Genomic DNA, 19,902 nt, shown 5'->3' with positions numbered 1-19,902 from the left:
GTGGTTGTACTATACTGAATCCAAAGTTCAACTGGGAAAGGATTCACTTCAAATTCAAATGGTTGTTGGCAGGATTCAGTTCCACTCAGGCTCTTGGACCATGGACCTCAGTTCCTCCCTGACTATAGACTGGAGACTCCCCAGTGTCTATGTCCTGTAGGTTCCTCCAGTATTGTAGCTTCTGTGTAAGTCAAGAAGCTGAAGGTCTGCTAGCATGATGAAGTCACTATCCTTTGTGACTTAATCACAGGTGTGATATCTCTTGAACTTTGCCATGTTCTATTAGGTGAAGAAAGTTACTAGGTTCAGCCCACGTTCAAGGTGGGCAGGTTATATGGGTGTGAATAACAGGAGATGGAGGTCATTGGGGGAGATTTTAAACATTCGCTTATCACACAGTTTAAAGAGAAAGATTTGCTAAAAGCTGGCCAAATCAGTTGTACAATCCTCAGCTCGTTACCCACCTTGAATGGTTTTGTTCTTCAGAAGCAGATAGATGGAGTTTGTAATGCAAGATTGTCATTAAGGGGATCCAGCAGATCCCTTGAGTTAAACGACTATGATGGAAGACAAAAATATTTTTTATTGCATTTTATTATTTCAGTATTTTCATATGCAGTAAGACTTTTGATGTGGTAACCTGACAGATATAGATATCCATTAGTTAAAGATGTGTGTGTATTTTATGTTTGATAAAATATTTAAGAACTGTATACATAATCAGTTTATCTGGGAAAAAGACATATGTGTACTCATATTTTAATATCAGTAGCTTTAAAGTTAGATTGTCTAGTTTCTAAACTCAGTTCCACTTTTCCAGTTATGTGACCTTCGGCAAGATTCTTAACATCTTTAATCCTAAATTTCTTATTAAGAAAATGAGACAATAATAATAATGATATCTGCATAATGGTATTTGCATGAAAATAAAATAAGGATATTCATGTAGAAGGGTGTAACAGTGCTTAAATATGTTATATAAACAAATGTAAATCATCATTGTTATTTTCTGCAGAGAACTAACAGTCTGACTAGGAAGGATTCTGAATCTAATAGAGGAAAATGGAAAATTCAGCACATTTGACTGAGTTATTCTGTTTAGTTTTTGTGAGTGATTTATGTAGGGCTTGGCAGATGATGAAAGAAGATGGTGTATTTGGAATAGAATAACAGAGCTGTTAAGAGTCCAGATACAGTTATGTATAGCTCAATCCTCTTTCCTTCCAAACCTGTACTGCAAATTTCACTGTACCTTTTAAAATAAATATAGAAGATTTAGAGTAGAGAATTTACTATAGCCAAATCAGTGCTCACTGCATTAGACCATCTACTAGATCATCAAAATAGATTTGTATTAGAGAAATGTCTTTCTCATGCATGGCATTTAGATTCTTTGGCTGTTGCATAAGTTTAATAAGTACATTACGTTGTTGAGTTGTATGGAAACTGGCCAAGAGGTTCATTAGACCTTAGAAAGCTGTTATCTGTTACTTCTTGTAATTCTTCCATGTGTGGACATGTTGTTATTCTCATGTCCATGAATAATGATCATTTGTAATGTCTTTCGTGAAAATTCACATTTCAATGGCAGTTTTTTTTAATTAAAATTTATTGGGGGTGACAATGGTTAGTAAAATCACATAGGTTTCAAGTGTACAATTCTGTAATGCCTTATCTATATATCATATCGTGTGTTCACCACCCAGAGTCAGTTCTCCTTCCATCACCATATATTTGACCCCATTTACCCTCTTTTACCACCCGCCTCTCCCCTTACCCTCTGGTAACCACTAAACCTGTGTCTGTGTCTATGAGTTTTTGTTTCTTGCTTTGTTTGTCTTGTTCCTTTGTTGCTTTCAGTTTTATATCCCACATATCAGTGAAGTCATATGATTCTCGACTTTTTCTGTCTGAATAAATTTGCTTAGCATAATAATCTCAAGATCCATCCATGTTGTGGCAAATGGCACTTTTTCATCTTTTCTAATGGCATTTTTCATGATCATGTTTACAAATGTTACTCTTGTGTAATAGGGGGTGTCTAATACAGGAAATTTCATAGAAAACTACATGTGGAAGCCCATTAATGATTCTCTTAAAAACCTTTTAAGGAATGTTCAGCATCATTGGCACTGAGCATTTTAAAATGGATTTCCTCATACCTCTACAAATGGAGACCCATTGTCTACCAAATAGTCAAATGCTATAAGGCCTTTATTTGATCTTACAGTTTCAGGGAAGTAGCTCAACTTAAAAAAGTGGATTGGGAAGACTGTCTGAAAGAACAATGGCCACTTAAATTCCTGTTCAGTCATAGCCCACTTCTCTCAAAATGTAAACTTTCTGCATGTCAAAAGCAAAACAATTTGTTTGAACTAGGTGTTGAGAATATTGGATTTGAAAACCATATTCTTATTTTTTTGCCTTTTCTCAAATCTCTTTGATGAAAGAAAAATACTGTCCTATTCAAGTAGCATTTTTACTAGAAAATCTTTGAAATCAAAAAGTACTGAATTCATAAGTGCTATTTTAAGCAAAACATACCTGAGAAAGAGTTCAATTTAAGCTGGGACCTAGTGAAAATAAGTTAAGGTTAGCATTTATGAGGCTTGGGTACCAGCTGAAGCTCTGCCAATAGTAAGCTGTATGACTTTGAGCACTTGTCAAACAATACACTTCAGTTCCTCATTTCTATGGCAGTTCTCTTTACCATTCTCACAGTGTTTTTAAATATCAGATGAAATCAAAGCATGTCATGGGAAAATGCTCACGTAAAATAAATAAGAAGAAAAGATAGGCTATAAAATTGAATTTACAAAATGAATTTAATTTTATATAAATATTATGGGCTATAAACCTGAAAATCTGTATTACTTAAATAAGAAATAGCAAATATTTGAGTGAGTTATTTTCTTTGTACATTTTAATATTACTAAAATTATACTTTAAATAAATATTTTAGTTGTAAAGCTGCTGGGATTATATATTTAAAAGTTGAAAGTATTTTATTAAAGGAAACATATTATTATGATGAGAGGGGGGAAGTAGATTATAGTTAAAAAAAAAGGGAACAAATTATACTTTAAAAAAAGAGAACAAAAGAGACATGAACATTGATTTAAATTATAGGTCTGCCGTATGTTAATCATGTGCCCTAGGGCTGAATGTTTGGCTGCTCTAAACCAGTTTCGTCATCTATAAAATAAAAATATGTTTTAATTATTTTTGTTTACAATAATAGGTTACTAATGCTCAGGCCACTGATAATCCCCAAACATATTCTTTACTGTTTTCATTTCTCAAATTTCCAAGGAAAGTTTCAATTTCAACACAAAAGTTCCCAAACCAATTAAAATTGAATCTAGTTAAGGAAACTGTTGTTTTTGTTCACTTCTTCATTAGTATTTATCATGTTAGTCCCTTTGTCCAAATGGGATATTATTATTAATTTTGAGAATCTGATGTAATACTCAACTTTGTTCTTAGGTGTGGGAGTGACTATACTTGCCCATGAAGGTATTATGAGAACAAAATTAAATGGGACAATGTATGCAGTGTCCAGCTTAGGGCAAGTGCTCACTCTTATTACTAAAGGAAGGATAAAAACAGATCCTGGCAATTCACTGAGGTTCACTGCCACTCTGGGGATCACCCAAAACATCCATTTTCATCTGATTTAGCAATCAGAGGTATAGAGCAGTCATATCCAGTAAATACTTGGACAAGTTTCAGTATTGGCTAGAGAAAGAACATCCTAGATTTTTATTTTTATTTTAATGCTACAATGCAATGTGTATACTATCTTATAAACATCCTATACAATAAAGTGGATAAATATACATTCTATATGAAAATTATGTTTTCCTTTTTTAGTTCAATGATGGCATAGGTTTCAGAAATGTGTACTGCATGATATATTTAAATATCTAAACTAAGTTTCACTACTCTACTACCCTTAATATATTTTGCCTGAAACTGGAGATCAAATTCTACGAACTTAAAAGCAGCCTGTGAAATAAAGGCATTTTCCTAATACTATTTACTGCTATTGTTTTACTCTAGAGATAAGTATAAAATACTATTTGATAGTCTATTATATGCTTATTCAATGTTAAAAACATTAAAATCAGAAAATGGCAAATAAGGAAGCAATATCTGGTTACCTTTCCCTGGCACGCCTACCATCTTATGTTAAATGCTCAACAGCTCTCAAAATGTTGTACCTGTTTTTGTTTTTATGTTTGCCTTAAAAAAAGGAAAAAAAGTTATGAATCTGGAATTTTCCTTACAGTTTACTTGCTCTTGACTTTATTTTTAATAGAGCACTTCTAAATATAGGGACTTTTTCTTTAAATATACTAGGTTGTCCTATCAAGAGCTATAGTTAGAAAGTATATGGTAGGGACTAAAAAGAAGAGAATTAACGCTATTATCTGCTCTTCACTGCCTTCAGTGAACATTTCTCTGCCTAAGTGCATACAATTACATGACATTTTAACACAGTTATTCATAATAAAATATGCTGCTGTCCATTCAAAATTCTAATCAAATCCACAACTTTAAAATAAACCTAATGAGCCTACTACCTATCCATCTGTTGGCAAAAGTAAAGGGAATTCACAACAGTTAGAAAAACTGAATCACGCTGAAAGTCATGTCACTGCCCTTCGTTTACTACTCTTTGCATTCAAGCATGCATTAATTAGGTAACTCAGTTTAATTAGACCAAATATTTGAAGAAGTGCATATTATATCTACTGCACACTGTTCTAAGCACTGATAGGGATTCAAAGATGAGCAAGTCTCATGACCTCACATCATTGATTTATGAGTGTTAGAAAAAAATATAAACATCAAAATATTAGAAGACATAAGATAATTGCCATACAAGAAGTTCATAGAGAGGGCAATCAGGATTCAGAAAAAGAGAAACCATCCATAATAATAATAAGAAAAATTTCATGGAGAGGATGGGATTTCGAATGGACTTTGAATAGTAGGAAGAGTTTCAGTTCCTGGGAAAGAAGAGATACTGAAATTAGCAGGGGGAAAAATGTAATCAGCAACTTTATGAAGCTGTGTGGTGTGGATAGCTTGCTTAGGAACCAACATGCAACATACAGATGAGAGTCATGAGACCAGATAGGAGTGTGGGAGGACAGGGTACGTAGTGTAAAGGATCTTTGTCAAAGTGATGCAAAACAAGAATAAAAAAATCCAACTTAAATCAGAAGAAACAAGGGAGCTTTTGAATGTTTTGTTAATAGGGAAACTGTTTGTGATAACCAGCCTGCATGATAGACCATGGTGATTCCAGCTTACTGGTGTTTGCACACTTTTGTAGTACCTTTCCATATTGTACCACTTTGTCTGTGTGACCAACAGAATATGGCAGATGAATATATGCCACTTCCAAGATTAGGTTATAAACCATACTGTGACATCTATCTTGTTCTCTTTTACTGTTTTCCTTTCTCATCACTCATTCTTTTGGAGGATCTATGCCATGGGTGGCCCTCTAGAGAGTCACACATGATGAAGAACTGAGGCCTCCTACCAAGAACTACCTGGGTAAGGTTGGAAGCAGATCTTCTAGCCACAGTCAAGTCTTCAGATACTATTGCCCCACTCTACAGCCTGACTGCAACCACATGAGAGACCCTGAACCAAACCATACAGTAAAATTCCGCACAGATTTCTGGTGCTCAGAAATTGTATGAATGATACATTTTTGTGGTGTTTCAAGTGTCAAGTTTTGTCACTATTTGTTATGCAGCAGTAGATAACTGTTGCTTTAACTTTGTGGCATGATATAATTCATATGACAGTAAAATTCTGAGTAGATTAGAAGAGAAAAAATTAAGAGATGAGAAGATACATTTTAGTAACTCATGATGTACCAAGCCCCCTGCCATGTGCTCTTTATGAATTTTCTAATTAAATGACCCAGGTATTCTTTTTAAAAAGGTGCTATTTGTATTCTTGTTTTATAGAAACTTAGATCATGAAGCAACTTGTCCAAGATCTCATAGCTAATAAGTAATAAACAAAAATTCAAACCCTTATTTGTTTATATAGATAAGTATTGGTTGAATGAATGAATAAACACATGGGTGTACATTTTATGGGTTGTTATAACATCCTACCATGTGGCCTTGGGAAGTTACTTACCCTGTTTGCCTCATTTCAAAAAGGGGATGATAAATGGTGCTTTATGAATAAGGTTTTGTGAAAATTAAATAAGTTAAAATATGCACAGCTATACAAAGTTGAGAGGTGGGGAGGTAGTATTATCAGGACAATCCTGTTGGTTCTTACCCTGGTAACAGATGTAACCAAAGTTTAAATGATATATGGATTTCTATAGAAATCAATTGCTCCCAGAGCAGGCGAACAGCAGGTCTACCAGTTAGATTTCAAGAATGACCATAAACACTACATCAATTATAACCCTATGAAACAGGATAAGAGTTATTTCTCCATATATTTTGTACCATAGGTGCCTCTATTACCTCACCCTAGTCCTGGCCTTTGAAATGAAAATGCAAAGAAAACACACAATAGATCTCTGGGAGACTGTAAAAACATTCCTGCTGTTCTCTAAGGGAGCTGTGAAACAATAATTAAGCACATAAAAAAAAACAAGTTTTTGTGAATGATCTTATGTCTCTTTATTTCCTGTCCATTGTTTTATTTGTCATTTCCATTTAGATAACCGTTGCAATTTTATTTCAGAAATCTGTGGAAATTGAAAAATCCTCAAAAATACATAAATTATTTCCAACTGAGGCCCGACATAGTCTAGGGAATATATGCAGTTGGTGTAAGTTGTTTGCATTTTATTTAAAAAAAAAATTCGGATTCTGCTCTTAGAGTTCTAAATATAACTACGTAGAAAAAAATTGTTGAAATGCAGAGGTGTAACACATGTATTAACAATATTCCTGCTCTGGGCAGAATTTTTCCATTGTCCTATAGTTTTTCTGTCAGTATTTTTCTTCAGATTATTGCTGATGGGAAATACCTATTTTTGACTGGAAGATAAATGTTATCTTTTAAAAATATCATTGAATCATTGAAGAGGAAAGTCTATGTTAATTAATATAAATGGTATTTTGTTCATAGTTAAAGCAATATATATGGTGATTTTTGAAAGTTTTTCATTTTTTAGGAAACACCTTTCAAAGAACTGTCCAGTCTAATATGACATAAAGAAATCAATGGTATTCCATAGGCCAACTAGAAAATCAAAGAGTGGATTCGATATGAAGCAGGCAACCTTTGAAAAAATGTAAGGAGAAACTTTCTAAAAATGAAGCTGTTTAGCAACAAGAATAAAATTAGCTAGCTTTTACCGAACACATACTATCCACCAATTACTCTGTTAAGAGTTTTATTATCTCCTTCCAACTGTATAAAAACCTGTACAGTAGGCATTAACATTATTTTTCTTTTATATATGAAAATATTGAGGCTTAGAAAGAGCAAATATATTTCCAGAGGCTAATTCTTGATGTAGTTACTATTTGAACGTAAGATGATATGAAGGCCAGTGAAACAATACACAACTCTGCCTCCAAATGCTTAGACATAATGTGTTAGGCACATGGAGGTGAAGAGGGAAGGAGGTCACTGAAAATTCTGAAAAGGCAACTGACAACTAGTAAGTGGAGCTCTAAGAGAGATCAGTGTGCAGAAATGATGGGGAAAAGGAAATCTTGGGCTCAGGCTCACCATTCCCAAGGCTGCTGAATGATGAAAGAGTGAAAAGATGAATAAAAATAGTACATCTTTCACACGGTGATTTCTACAATGAAAGTGTTAATAGCCAGCATTCATTGAGAGACGCTATGCACATAGCACCATGCTAAGTATTTTACATGCATCATCTCAATACATCCTCCCTTATCCAATGGAATAGGTACAATTCTGATCCTTACTTTGCAAGTGAAGAAACTAAGGTTTCAAAACTTTCAGTAACATGTGGACTGCATAGTTAGTGAGTCAGGAAACCCAGGGTCAAAGCTGGGCCTACCTGAATATAAGGCCTAAGAAGTCAACCACCAAGCGATATTCAACCCGTTATTTTACATTCATTCATTCTTTTCAGTCTCACAACAACCTTATAAGATAATAGTGACTAATGTAAAAACTGAAACTCACAAATGTTAATGAACAGGGCAACCCTAGGTCATATTCTTAATATTGAAACCCAAATTTGATTATATTGATGGTTAAAGATATATGGAACATGCACTAAAAATAAAGTACTTTCAAAGAAAGTAATTTCCCAAAGAAGTATCTAATCTTCCTGCTTTATTGAAATATTATTCTCAATTATAGACCAAATAAAATAATCCTTTGGGGTGTTTTCAGTACTGAGCAGTTGTTTCCTTGTCACAAAGATCATTTTGGACTTATCACCTAAGAGTTTTCAAGTATTCCTCGTTGATGAATTCATTGAGAACAGCATTTATGAAATGGGAGAATTAATCAGAATTCAATTGTTTGTATTACAAAAGAAAAATATAATTAAAAACTATGCACAGCAAATTATAAAGTATTTCTCAAATTTATTTAATATTAATTGCACTAATGATTTCCATCTAAGAATCTATAACAGGCTATATTAGTTGTGCATGTTTTATACTGCCTACAACACTTTGATCAATGCACTACATAAATACGTAATTCCAAAGGAAGCCTTAGCATCGATGATAATGAGAATGTTAAAGGAGAATGAAAAAGGAGAAATTAAAAGATTACTCCCCAAAGGGGTAAGATTCAGTTGAGATCAGGAGAGGGTAGACAGACAGTAGGAGAAGGCAGTTGGCACCTCCTCTTACTCTTGTTATCATTGATGATGATTTTTCCTCGTGCTCATCATGTGGACATTTCTTTCCTTTTTTGGACTTGGAAGAACCAGGGAATTTCGTACAGTGCACTCTTCTGTGGCTGATAGATGAGTCAGGAATCAGTCTCCTTCACTACAATAATTGTCTTTGACAACCTATTAACAGCAGTTAATGGCCTGAGACTGATGTGGACTCTTGACCCAACATTTCCTTGAGTTTCACTTTTATTACTAGAAGTGCAAGTTTGTTTTTTTTTGCTTGTTGAATTCAAATTACACACTACACCATTAGCATATATAATGCAAAATTTTAAAGTTCTGTTCATTGTAAAAGTGAGTTGTAAAACAAAAGTTAAGACAAATGGGCTTTCTTTATCAGTTTATATCCAAATGTCTTTGAGAAATGGTAATACATTCAAGTTGCCTTTCCTGCCGCCTACAACCGTGTCAGACATAATAGAGTTTTCCACTAATTTTCTCTTGAGCCTTGGCTAGTTAGTCACTTCAAGATGTCTACAATTGGCTCAGTTAATGAACCCCATTTGCAGTACCTACTCTAGATCCTGCTAAAGTATCCCAAACACATATTTGGCCTGACATAATTGCAAAGCAAAACTGGGGGTTGGAAAATTATGGGATAGAAAACAGATTATCAGAGAAATTTGGAACTAACATGAAATCAATAACTTTTTATGTCAACCCAGAAGTTCTTTCCTTTTATACTAAACTAAGGAAGACTTCCTATTGCTGAACCAGAGAGTCAACAAAAAAAACAAAGAAAGAAACAAAGCAAAAACAGAATTCTCGGTAACTGAAGCAAACATTTTATAAAACATAGAATTTCCACATATTTGAGGAATCTAGTGACTAGGTATCCACTAAAGTATCCATGACTAGGTATGCTGCTGGAGGATGAGGGAATACTAGAGAAACAATATCTTTCAGAAAAATACAATTTTAATATAACCAATAATAAAAAACAAGTAAATTTAAAAATTAAAGGCTCTGTAATAATTGTCTAAAGCAAAATAGACTTTCAGAAACCATGAAGCAAGCATTTAAACTCTTACTGCTGTTAGACTAGTTGAAGAAAATTAAGTGTAATGGTGATAAAAATAGACACCAATATCAGAAATGTTAAATTTAAAAAATATATTATTTAAGATAAAGAGGTAAAATGTGCGTAGTGCTCCTTCAAAGAGTAACTTCAGCCTTTTAAAAAAGATTTTTATTAAAAATATAGCTAGCATACAGTATTATATTATTTTCAGGTGTACACTATAGTTGCTTAACATTTATATACCTAAAGAAGTGATCACCATTAAGTCCAGAAATCATCTGACACTGTCCCATGCTATCACATTATTGATGATATTCCCTATGCTGTACATTATATCCCCATGATTTATTTGTTTTATACCTAGAAATTTAGACCTCTTATCCCCCTTCACCTTTTTCCCCTTTTAAAAATTGTTCAATTAAAGTTGACATTCAATATCATTTTGTATTAATTTGAGGTGTACAGAATAGTGGTTAGTCATTTATATAATTTAAGAAGTGGTCCTCCTGACTAGTCTAGTACCCACCTACCAATATGCATAGTTATTACCATATTATTGACTATAATCCCTATGTTTTATTTTACATCCTCATAACTGTTTTGTAACTCCCAATTTGTACTTCTTAATGCCTTCACCTTTTTTACCCTGCTCCCAAGCCCCCTCCCATCTATCACCCCAACAAATCTAGTACCCCTCTGACATCGTACATAGTTGTTAGAATATTATTGACTATATTCCTTATGCTATACCCTACATCCCCAGGACTACCAATTTATACTTCTTAATCCCTTCCCGTTCTTTCATTCACTCCCCCAAACACCCTCCCATCTGGCAACCATCAAAATGTTTTCTGTATCTATGAGTTTGTTTCTGTTTTGTTTGTTAATTTTGTTCTTTAGATTCCACATATAAGCAAAATCACATTGCATGTCTTTCACTGTCTGACATACTCCGCAATACTCTCCAGGTCCATCCATGTCACCACAGGTGGCAATAACCCATTCCCTTCCATGGTCGAGCAATAATCCATTGTATATATGTACCACCTCCCCTTTAACCATTCTTCCATCAGCAGACTCCCAGGCTGCCTCCACATTTCGGCCATTATGAATAATGATGTAATGAACATGTGGCTGCACACGTCCCCTCAAAGTAGGGTTTTGATTTTCTTCAGACAAATACCCAGAAGTGGGATTATCCAGTTCTCCTTTGTCTCTTGTTATAACCTTTATTTTAAAGTCTATTTTGTCTGATATAAGTATAACTACCTCAGCTTTTTTTGTTGTTTGTTTTTGTTTGTTTATTTGTTTGTTTTGTTTTCATCTTCATGAAATATCTTTTTCCATCCCTTTATTTTCAGTCTGTGTGTGTGTCTTTTGATTTGAAGTGAGTCTCATGTAGACAGCATATATAAGCCTTTTGTTTTCTTATCCATTCAGGCTTCCTATGTCTTGATTGGAACATTTAAGCCATTTACATTGAAAATAATTATTGAAGGATATGTAGCTATTGCCATTTTATTATTATTATTATTATTATTATTATTATTTATTATTGTTATTGTCTTAAAGAAGTCCCTGTAACATTCCTTGTAGTACTATGCTGATGGTGATGTTTTTGTCTGGGAAGCTCTTTATCTGTCCTTCGGTTTTAAATGATAGCCTTTGCTGGGTAGAGTAAGCTTGGTTGTAGGTCCTGGCTTTTCATCACATTGAATGTTTAATGCCAATCCCTTCTGGCCTGCAAAGTTTCTGTTGAGAAATCAGCTGACAGTCTTATGGGAACTCCCTTATAAGTTACTAGTTGCCTTTCTCTTGCTGCTTTTAGGATTCTCTCTTTGTCTTTAATTTTTGCCATTTTAATTATAATGTGTCTAGGTGTGGGCCTGTTTGGGTTCATCCTGTTTGGGACTCTGTGCTTCCTGGACATGTATGTCTATTTCCTTTGCCAGGTTAGGAAAGTTTTCAGTCATTGTTTCTTCAAATATTTTCTCAGTCCCTTGATTTTTCTCTTCTCCTGGTACTCCTATGATGCAAATGTTGTTACACTTGATGTTGTCCCAGAAGTCTTTTAACTAGACTCATTTTCTTGGATTTTTTTTTCCTTGTTTTGCTATTCTGATTGGATATTTTCTGCTGCCTTGTCATCCAAATCACTGATTCAATCCTCTGTTTTATCCAGTCTGCTGGTGATTCATTTTAGTGCATTCTTCATTTTACTTATTGTATGTTTTACTTGTGATTGGTCCTTTTTTATGGTTTCTATGTCCTTTTTCATGCTTGCTGTCTCTCTTGAAGTTCTCACTAAGTTCCTTCAGCATCCTTACAACCATTTTTTTGAATTCTTCCTGGTAGGTTTTTTACCTCCATTTCATTTAGATCTTTTTCTGGAATTTCTTCCTGTTCTCACATTTGGGATGCATTTCTTTGATTCTTCATTTTGGCGGCCTCTCTGTGTTTGTTTCTGTGTAGTGGGTAGGGCTGCTATGTCTCCCAGTCTTGCTGGGTGGCCTTATGTAGTAGGTACCCTGGAGGGGTTTGGCACAGTCTCCCTGGTCACCTGTAGTGGGTGCGCTAGGAGTGTCCCTTATGTGGGTTGCGTGTGCCCTCCTGTTTTAGTTGAGCCTTGATTGCTGTTGGCACATCAGTGGGTGGGATTGACTCTCATTCTATTTGTCTGTGGTGTTTGGCCACAGCTTATTGGCTGCTGTGTGGGGGGCTTCCCCCAAGAGTGGGATTTGTCCCAGTGGATTCTAGTGCCTGTTGAGACTGCCCTTTGTGTATGCCACTTGTTGGGCTAATTGGGTGGTGCCCTGCTGTGGTCTGAAGCCAACTTTCAAATATGTTGTTTCTGAGGCCACTTGGGAAGGGCACCAGTGTAGGCCCAGGTCATCCACTGTTTGTGACTTGCTGGGGACTACCTGGTAGCATCTACAAAGTGATCCATAGTTGTTAACTGCCTGTGTGACACACAGAGGTGTGTGGGAGGGACCACGCTGTGAACCAAGGATGTCTGCCATAGTACTGGGCCTGGGGTAGCTTTATAAAAACCAGGACACCCAGAGGTCTGCTACTACCTGCTGGCTCCATTGAGTTTCAGCCACTGATAGAACCTTATGTAGTATGCAAGTTGAGTTAGGCAGGGTCACTAGGAAGGGAGTCACTAGAGTGGGAAGATTTGTGGTCACCACGTTAATGTAAATTCTAGTTTGGTTCCACTGCTGAGCCTGGAGCTACTCATCAAAAGTCTCAGAACACACTGAAGCCAGTTGCCTCACACCTGGGGTCTGCCAGACTCCAATAGTTTTCCAAGAAAGAGTGTGATGCAGACAGGGCTGGCTGATCACTGAGAAAGTGCCTCTGGCATTGGTGGAGTTGGGTGGGTTGGGGTCCTAGCAGAACTCATCAGACCAACACAGATTCAGATTTTGCCCTGTGGGGGAGGGCTCAATACAGGAAAGATGGTGCCTGCCTGCCAGCTGCATGGGAGGACAATCCCTCACAAGGAAAATGGTGATTGTCCTTAAGCCCTTGCACCAAAGCCACATATCTCAGTCTGCCCCCCCACACCCCCGTATGCCTCCAACACCCTCCGAGGCACCATCCCTCCACCAGAGCCCAGGGTGAATGCCTGTGAGTTATTGAGTCCATGCATGGGTTGTTTAAGAGGATGTTGGTTTCCCACAGCCTTCTATCCTACCTGTATGGTCAGAATACCCACTGTTTTTCACAGCCAGATGTTGTGGATGCTCCTCTTCCTGGCGCCAGTACTCCAGACTGCGGAACCTGCTGTGGAGCTGGAGTCCTTTACTCATCCTGGGGGAACCTCCAGGGCCCAAATATCCCTCCTGATTCTCAACCACCTCATGGAGGTTTGGGGCTCATTCTGCATCTCCACCCATCCTACCAGCCTCGACGTGTCTTCTTCTTTAACAGACTAGGACTTCTGTTCAGCTAGACTTCAGATGGTTCTCCAGGTTGATTGTTCTATAATTTAGTTGTAATTTTAATATGTTCACAGAAGGACCAGACACAGTGTTTATCTACTTGACCATCTTGGATCTCTCTATCAGTTCTGCCTTTTAAGCAATTCTTTTTCTTTTCTTTCTAATTGTCTGAATTATGAAAACCCCCATAATATGATGGCCCCTATCTGACTCTATTAGAATAAGGATTCTGTGGTTCAGGCTGAGCAAGTATGAGTTGAGTGCTTTATCTTACACAAGAACCAGTAGAGTTAGAATTGATATAAATAGCTGGTAGGAAATAAGTTAGAAAGATAGATGTGAAAAGGGAATGAGACTCTTTCCTGAAATCTCAAATTTTAAAAAAAATGCAAAGAGAATGAAATCTCTCCACAATTCCTAGTAAAAGAAAGTTCATTGAATTTTTCCCCTTACCATTTTAATGTAGAAAATATACACCAGCAGTTACAAGTACTGACTCTGACTTGCCTTGAAAGGATTTGAATTTTAGCTTATCTTAATAATTCTCTGGTTTTAGGAAAATTATTGAAATTTTATGACCTATAGTTCACTCCTTTTAAAAGTGACAGAAATAATGGTACCTCCTCTGTAAGGTTCTCAAATGAGGTTAAATATGAAAAGTACTTAGCAAAATACCTGGCGCCTAGTAAATGCTCAGTAAGTGTTATCTGGCATTTGCTAGTAATAATACTATTGTATCAATTTTGCAGAAGATGCCTCCTCATTTCCTCTGGACCCACTTCCTCTCACTCCTCATCCACTTGGAGTCTTGAATCTCTCCCATCATTTTAATACTTTTGTTCCCTATTTTCTTTGCTGACTTGGACAGTCTTTTACATCTATTCATCTCATGTCTCATTTCCATATTCAATCTCCCCTCTAGTGCATATTGTCCCCAGGTGAGCAACTATCCATGTAGCCCCAATCCCTCTTTATCAGGAGTAGCCTATTCTTTCTCTTTCCTCACTTTGTATGGATATGGGTATGGTCCTGGATAGTTAGGAATCCAGAGTACAGATAAGTTCACAGATAGAACCATCTAGTAGAGAGAAGACGATCCTTGAGATGCAAATAACAAGTATTACAAAAGAAAATAAAAAGGTGTATTCAATTATGCTGTAACAACAACAACAGTAAAATCCAAAGCTTAAAGCAGCAAATGTTAATTTATTTTTTGTTCAGATTTCATAGTCATATTGGATAGGAGAGGGCTCTGCTTGACATTGTTTTTAATCAGGGATCCAGGCTGATGAAGTATCGACATTTGTAACTTTATCTCTTGCCATGTGTAGAGTAAGGGAACAATCATCACATAGAAGTAACACAAGACACTGCAGCTTATATTTCATTGGAAAGCAAGGCACATGCCAATGCCTAACTGCAAGGCAGCTCAAAAGTTCTATCCTACTATTTGTCTGGAATATTCGTGAATGGCCCTAATGATTACAAAATTGTAAACCAATATAATAGACTATGAGCTCCTGACAGCACAAAATGTTCTTCATGATTTTTTTTATATTCACCCCTTCAGACAAAAAAAACTTGCCCATATTAGCTAAAGAATAAATGCTTTTATAATGAGTAAATAAATCTCATCTATCCTATTATAAAAATGAATCCAGTGTTGATTATTCTAACAGATGCAATATATAATGCTAATAGAATTGACAGTTTTAGAAGAGGTTATTTACCTAGAATGTTTATGCACACATTATGTTGCTTTGAAATTTTTAAACATTAAAATTCTTTAGTTTCAACCTTGAGAATATTAAATTTTTTTCTGAAGTCTTTTGCCATGCATTGTGATATAAAGCACTCTTGGGACTTTGCCAAAGCTTCCCACTGAGATCTTCTGAAATTACTCTGGATTTAAATTGCTTAACTTGATAGAGGAGAACACTTACATTCAAAGCTGTTAATCACATGCACTGTAATGTTATGAAAGCATTTAATGTTTTTTCCCTGTGGGATATTAGGTGTCATGTTAGCATACTGTGATTATTACTCTGAGTTCATGTTTTAATTCTCTTCTCTCCCCACCAATGCACACCTACTTCACTTGTAATGTAACCTCTGTGTGCCTGCTTCCATTTCTGGGGGAAATTATTGCATCCCAGAAATTTTGAATTTTTGCTATGGCTTTATTCCCGTGGGTTTCAGACTCATGTACTTGACCTGATTGAATGAGTCATGAATGAATAGAAACATATTGGAGGTGCCAGGAGTGGATGCTGAAAACTATTAAGACTAAATATTGATGAAGAGCAATTACTTTGCTATGACAAGAAGCTTCTTGATTTCATATTCCAGAATATTTCTAAGGTATGAGGAAATAAGAAATATAATGGAAGAGAAAGAAAATCAAAACTCTTTTCTTAATATTATATTAACAGAACAAATATTGTAATAAAAATTTTTAAATTATCACTTTTATAAATGTACATTTGTCTATGATAGTCTATATTCCAACACTTTATTGTGTTGACTTAATAATTATTTGTGATATACTTCTGCTTAATTTCTTGTTATCCCTTCTGCGTAATCAGGCGACAAACAAAGCCAGCTAAAACTTGAAGAATACTTACTTTTTTTTTGTTCTTATATATGTCTAGAGATAAGGAATAGTCAATTCGGGATAGGAAAAATTGGAAAATACAGTAATTCCCTTTTCCTTGTCAAATTCTCTTCTTCATTTATCAAATACCGGGTTCTTTCTTTTTTTTTTTTCCTTGTTGGAGTCCTTCACTCTGCCCCCCCACCCACAAAAAAATGACACTCTCCCCATTAAAACTTTCATGATCTACTTTTTCTGCCTCCTCCTGTAGATTCTCCTTCCCAAATGTATCCAAAAATCTACATCACAACATATTGATGGGTAGTGCTGCCTTCAGTTAATATTTTTCCATACATAAATTTTACTAGGGAATTTTTTTATTTTAGTCAAATATGAAAAGGATACAAAATATATTCAATTCTGAATGTAATTCTCTGATTTCTAAGTATTAGGCTTATTGCATGTAGGTTAAGGCCCCAAGAGTTTCGTGATGCTGAGTTACTTAGGAACAAAGGAAAATGGAATACTTAGAAAGCAGAAGCTGCTTACATCTATGCAATGAAGAGGGAGGGAGAGAGAGAGGAAGAGGGAGAGAAGAGAGAAGGAAGAAGCTATAAAGAATAAAGAGGGGACATCACTACACTGTAGATCCTTAACATATTAAAAAAATGATAATGAAAATTGTGAAAAACTTTATGCCAATAATTTTGACATCTGCAATTCTGTAGTAGCAGAAATGCTAAGCCATGTTTTTAGCTTTACTAGGGAGCCACAAATAATTTTCCTAAGTTGATATACTTTTTACACCTCCATCATCTGCATACGAAAGTTCTACTTGTTACACATTCTTGCAACAACTTAGTGGTGTCAGCATCTCTAACTTTACTTATTCTGACGGATGTGTACAGATGTAGCATTGCGATGTTAATTTGTGCTTCCATGATTTTAATCAAGTTGAGCACTTTTTCACAGATATATTGGTAATTTGGATTGTCTTTTCTGTGAAGTGCTGATTGTTTGTTCTTGCCCATTGTCTATGAGCATGCTTGTCTTTCCCTTATTGTTCTGTAGAAGTCTTTTTTATACAGTAGTCCCCCCTTAGCCGTGCATCTTCAGTTACCCACTGCCAACCACTGTCTTATAATACTAAGTGGAAAATTCCTGAAATACATAATTCTAAGCAGTAGAATGAGATTTTGTGCCATTCTGCTCTGCCTCACCCAGGGAGTGAATCATCCCTTTGTCTAGCGTATCTACTCTGTATGCGCTGTCTGCCCCTTAGTCCTTTAGTAGCTGTCTTGGTTATGAGGTCCCCTGTTGTGGTATCAGTACTTGTGTTCTAGTAACCCTTATTTTACTTATAATGGCCACAAAGAGCAAAAGTAGCGATGTTGAAAATTTAGATATGGCAGAGAGAAGCCACAAAGTGTTTCCTTTAAGTGAAAATGTGAAAGTTCTCAACTTAATAAGGAAAAAAAAAAAAGTGTATACTGTTATTGCTAAGATCTACAGAAAGAACAATTCTATGAAATTATAAAGAAGGAAAAAGAATTTTGTGCTAGTTTTGCCCTCACACCTCAAACTGCAAAAATTATGGCTACAGTGCTTAGTTAAGACGTAAAAGTCATTAAATTTGTGGGTGGAAGACATAAATAGAAAACATGTTTCGATTAACGGTAACATGTTGTGTCAGAAAGCATTGCATCTATCTGAAGACTTCAGTAAGGGATCCCCCTGAAACGAGTAACACCAAGCTATTTAACACCACAAAGAAGGGATGGGAACAGATCCAGGAATAGGTTTAGACTGAAAAATGTAAAAAATTACTGGAGAGGCTGCATCTGTCAATAAAGAAGCTGCTACAACACTTCAAACAGAGTTCAAGAAGTTGATTAGGTTTGGTACTATCCTCAGTTTCAGGCATCCTCTTGGGGTCTGGGAACATATCCTGCATGGTCCTTTGTGAATTTTAGTCAGTATTACAAATATCTTTCTAACTCTGTAGATTGCCTTATCATTTTCCAGATCATGTTTTTTGATTAACTTTTCCTAATTTTAATATAATACATTTTATCAGTGATTTTATTTATTGTTAATGTCTTATATACTGCTTGGGAAATATTTGCCTATCGCAAGGTCATAAAAGCTTTTTAGATTTACCAAAAAAAATTCATCTAAAACCCACATTGAGTTGATTTTTCTTTATGACATGAGAAGGGGCCGATATTAATATTTTCCCCATATTAATTAGATTGTTCTTTTCTGACTGCGCTGCAGTGACGCCATAAAAATAAATTAAATAACCACATATATGAGGTCTGACCATTACGTTTGCAAACGTTGCAACAATGTGCAAAATTTTTTTTGATATAAGAGGGATTATTCATTATGAATTTGTGCCAACTGGACAAACAGTTCACCAGGTTTACTATTTGGAAGTGCTGAAAAGGCTGCGTGAAAAAGTTAGATGACCTGAACTTTTTGCCAACAATTTGTGGCTCTTGCATCACGAGAATGCACCAGTTCACACAGCACTGTCTGTGATGGAATTTTTAGCCAGTAAACAAATAACTGTATTGGAACACCCTCCCTACTCACCTGATCTGGCCCCATGACTTCTTTTTTTACCTGAGGATAAAGGAAATATTGAAAGGAAGACTTTTTGATGGCATTCAGGACATCAAGGATAATGGGACGACAGCTCTGAGGGCCATTCCAGAAAGAGTTTCAAAATTGCTTTGAAAGGTGGACTAGGTGCTGGCATCAGTGCATAGCTTCCCAAGGGGAGTACTTCGAAGGTGACTGTAGTGATATTCAGCAATGAGGTATGGAGCACTTTTTCTAGGATGAGTTCGCGAACTTAATTGGCAGACCTCGTAATTGAGACTATTTCTGGACTCTATTTCATTGGTCTGTGTTCCTATCCTGGTGCAATTACCATAGCACTTTTATTACCATGGGTTTATAATAAAACTTTATACTGCATAGTTTATTTGCTACAACATTTTTTCTTCTTCAAAATTATATTGACTATTCTTTCTATATTTATATAAATCCAAGAATTAGCTTTTCAGTTTCTCTGATTAAACAACAACAACAACATCAAAAACTGGAGATTTTGCTTGGAGATTTAATTAATAGATCAAATGTGGAATTAAAAAAAAATGTTCCAATCCTTAAACAGTATATTTCCCTCCATTTATTTAGTTTTCTCTCATTTTAAATATTGTTTCATAATAGTGGCCTGACACCTCTTCTGGTAAAACTCTTCCAGGTATCTAATGGGGGATTACTACACCTTCATAGAAGAGCTGCTGGATGCTGAGTCCTAAAGTATGAGTGAGAGCAGCTGGAATGGATGGAGGCGGATGAGGCGATCTGTGCGAGAGATTCAAGCTGTAATAGGGCTTGAAGAGGAGGGAGATTGTGACAAATTAGGAAACTGGAA

The sequence above is a fragment of the Rhinolophus sinicus genome, linkage group LG07 (assembly GCF_036562045.2).
Source record: "Rhinolophus sinicus isolate RSC01 linkage group LG07, ASM3656204v1, whole genome shotgun sequence".
Classification (NCBI taxonomy): domain Eukaryota; kingdom Metazoa; phylum Chordata; class Mammalia; order Chiroptera; family Rhinolophidae; genus Rhinolophus; species Rhinolophus sinicus.
This window is presented reverse-complemented; position numbering follows the sequence as displayed.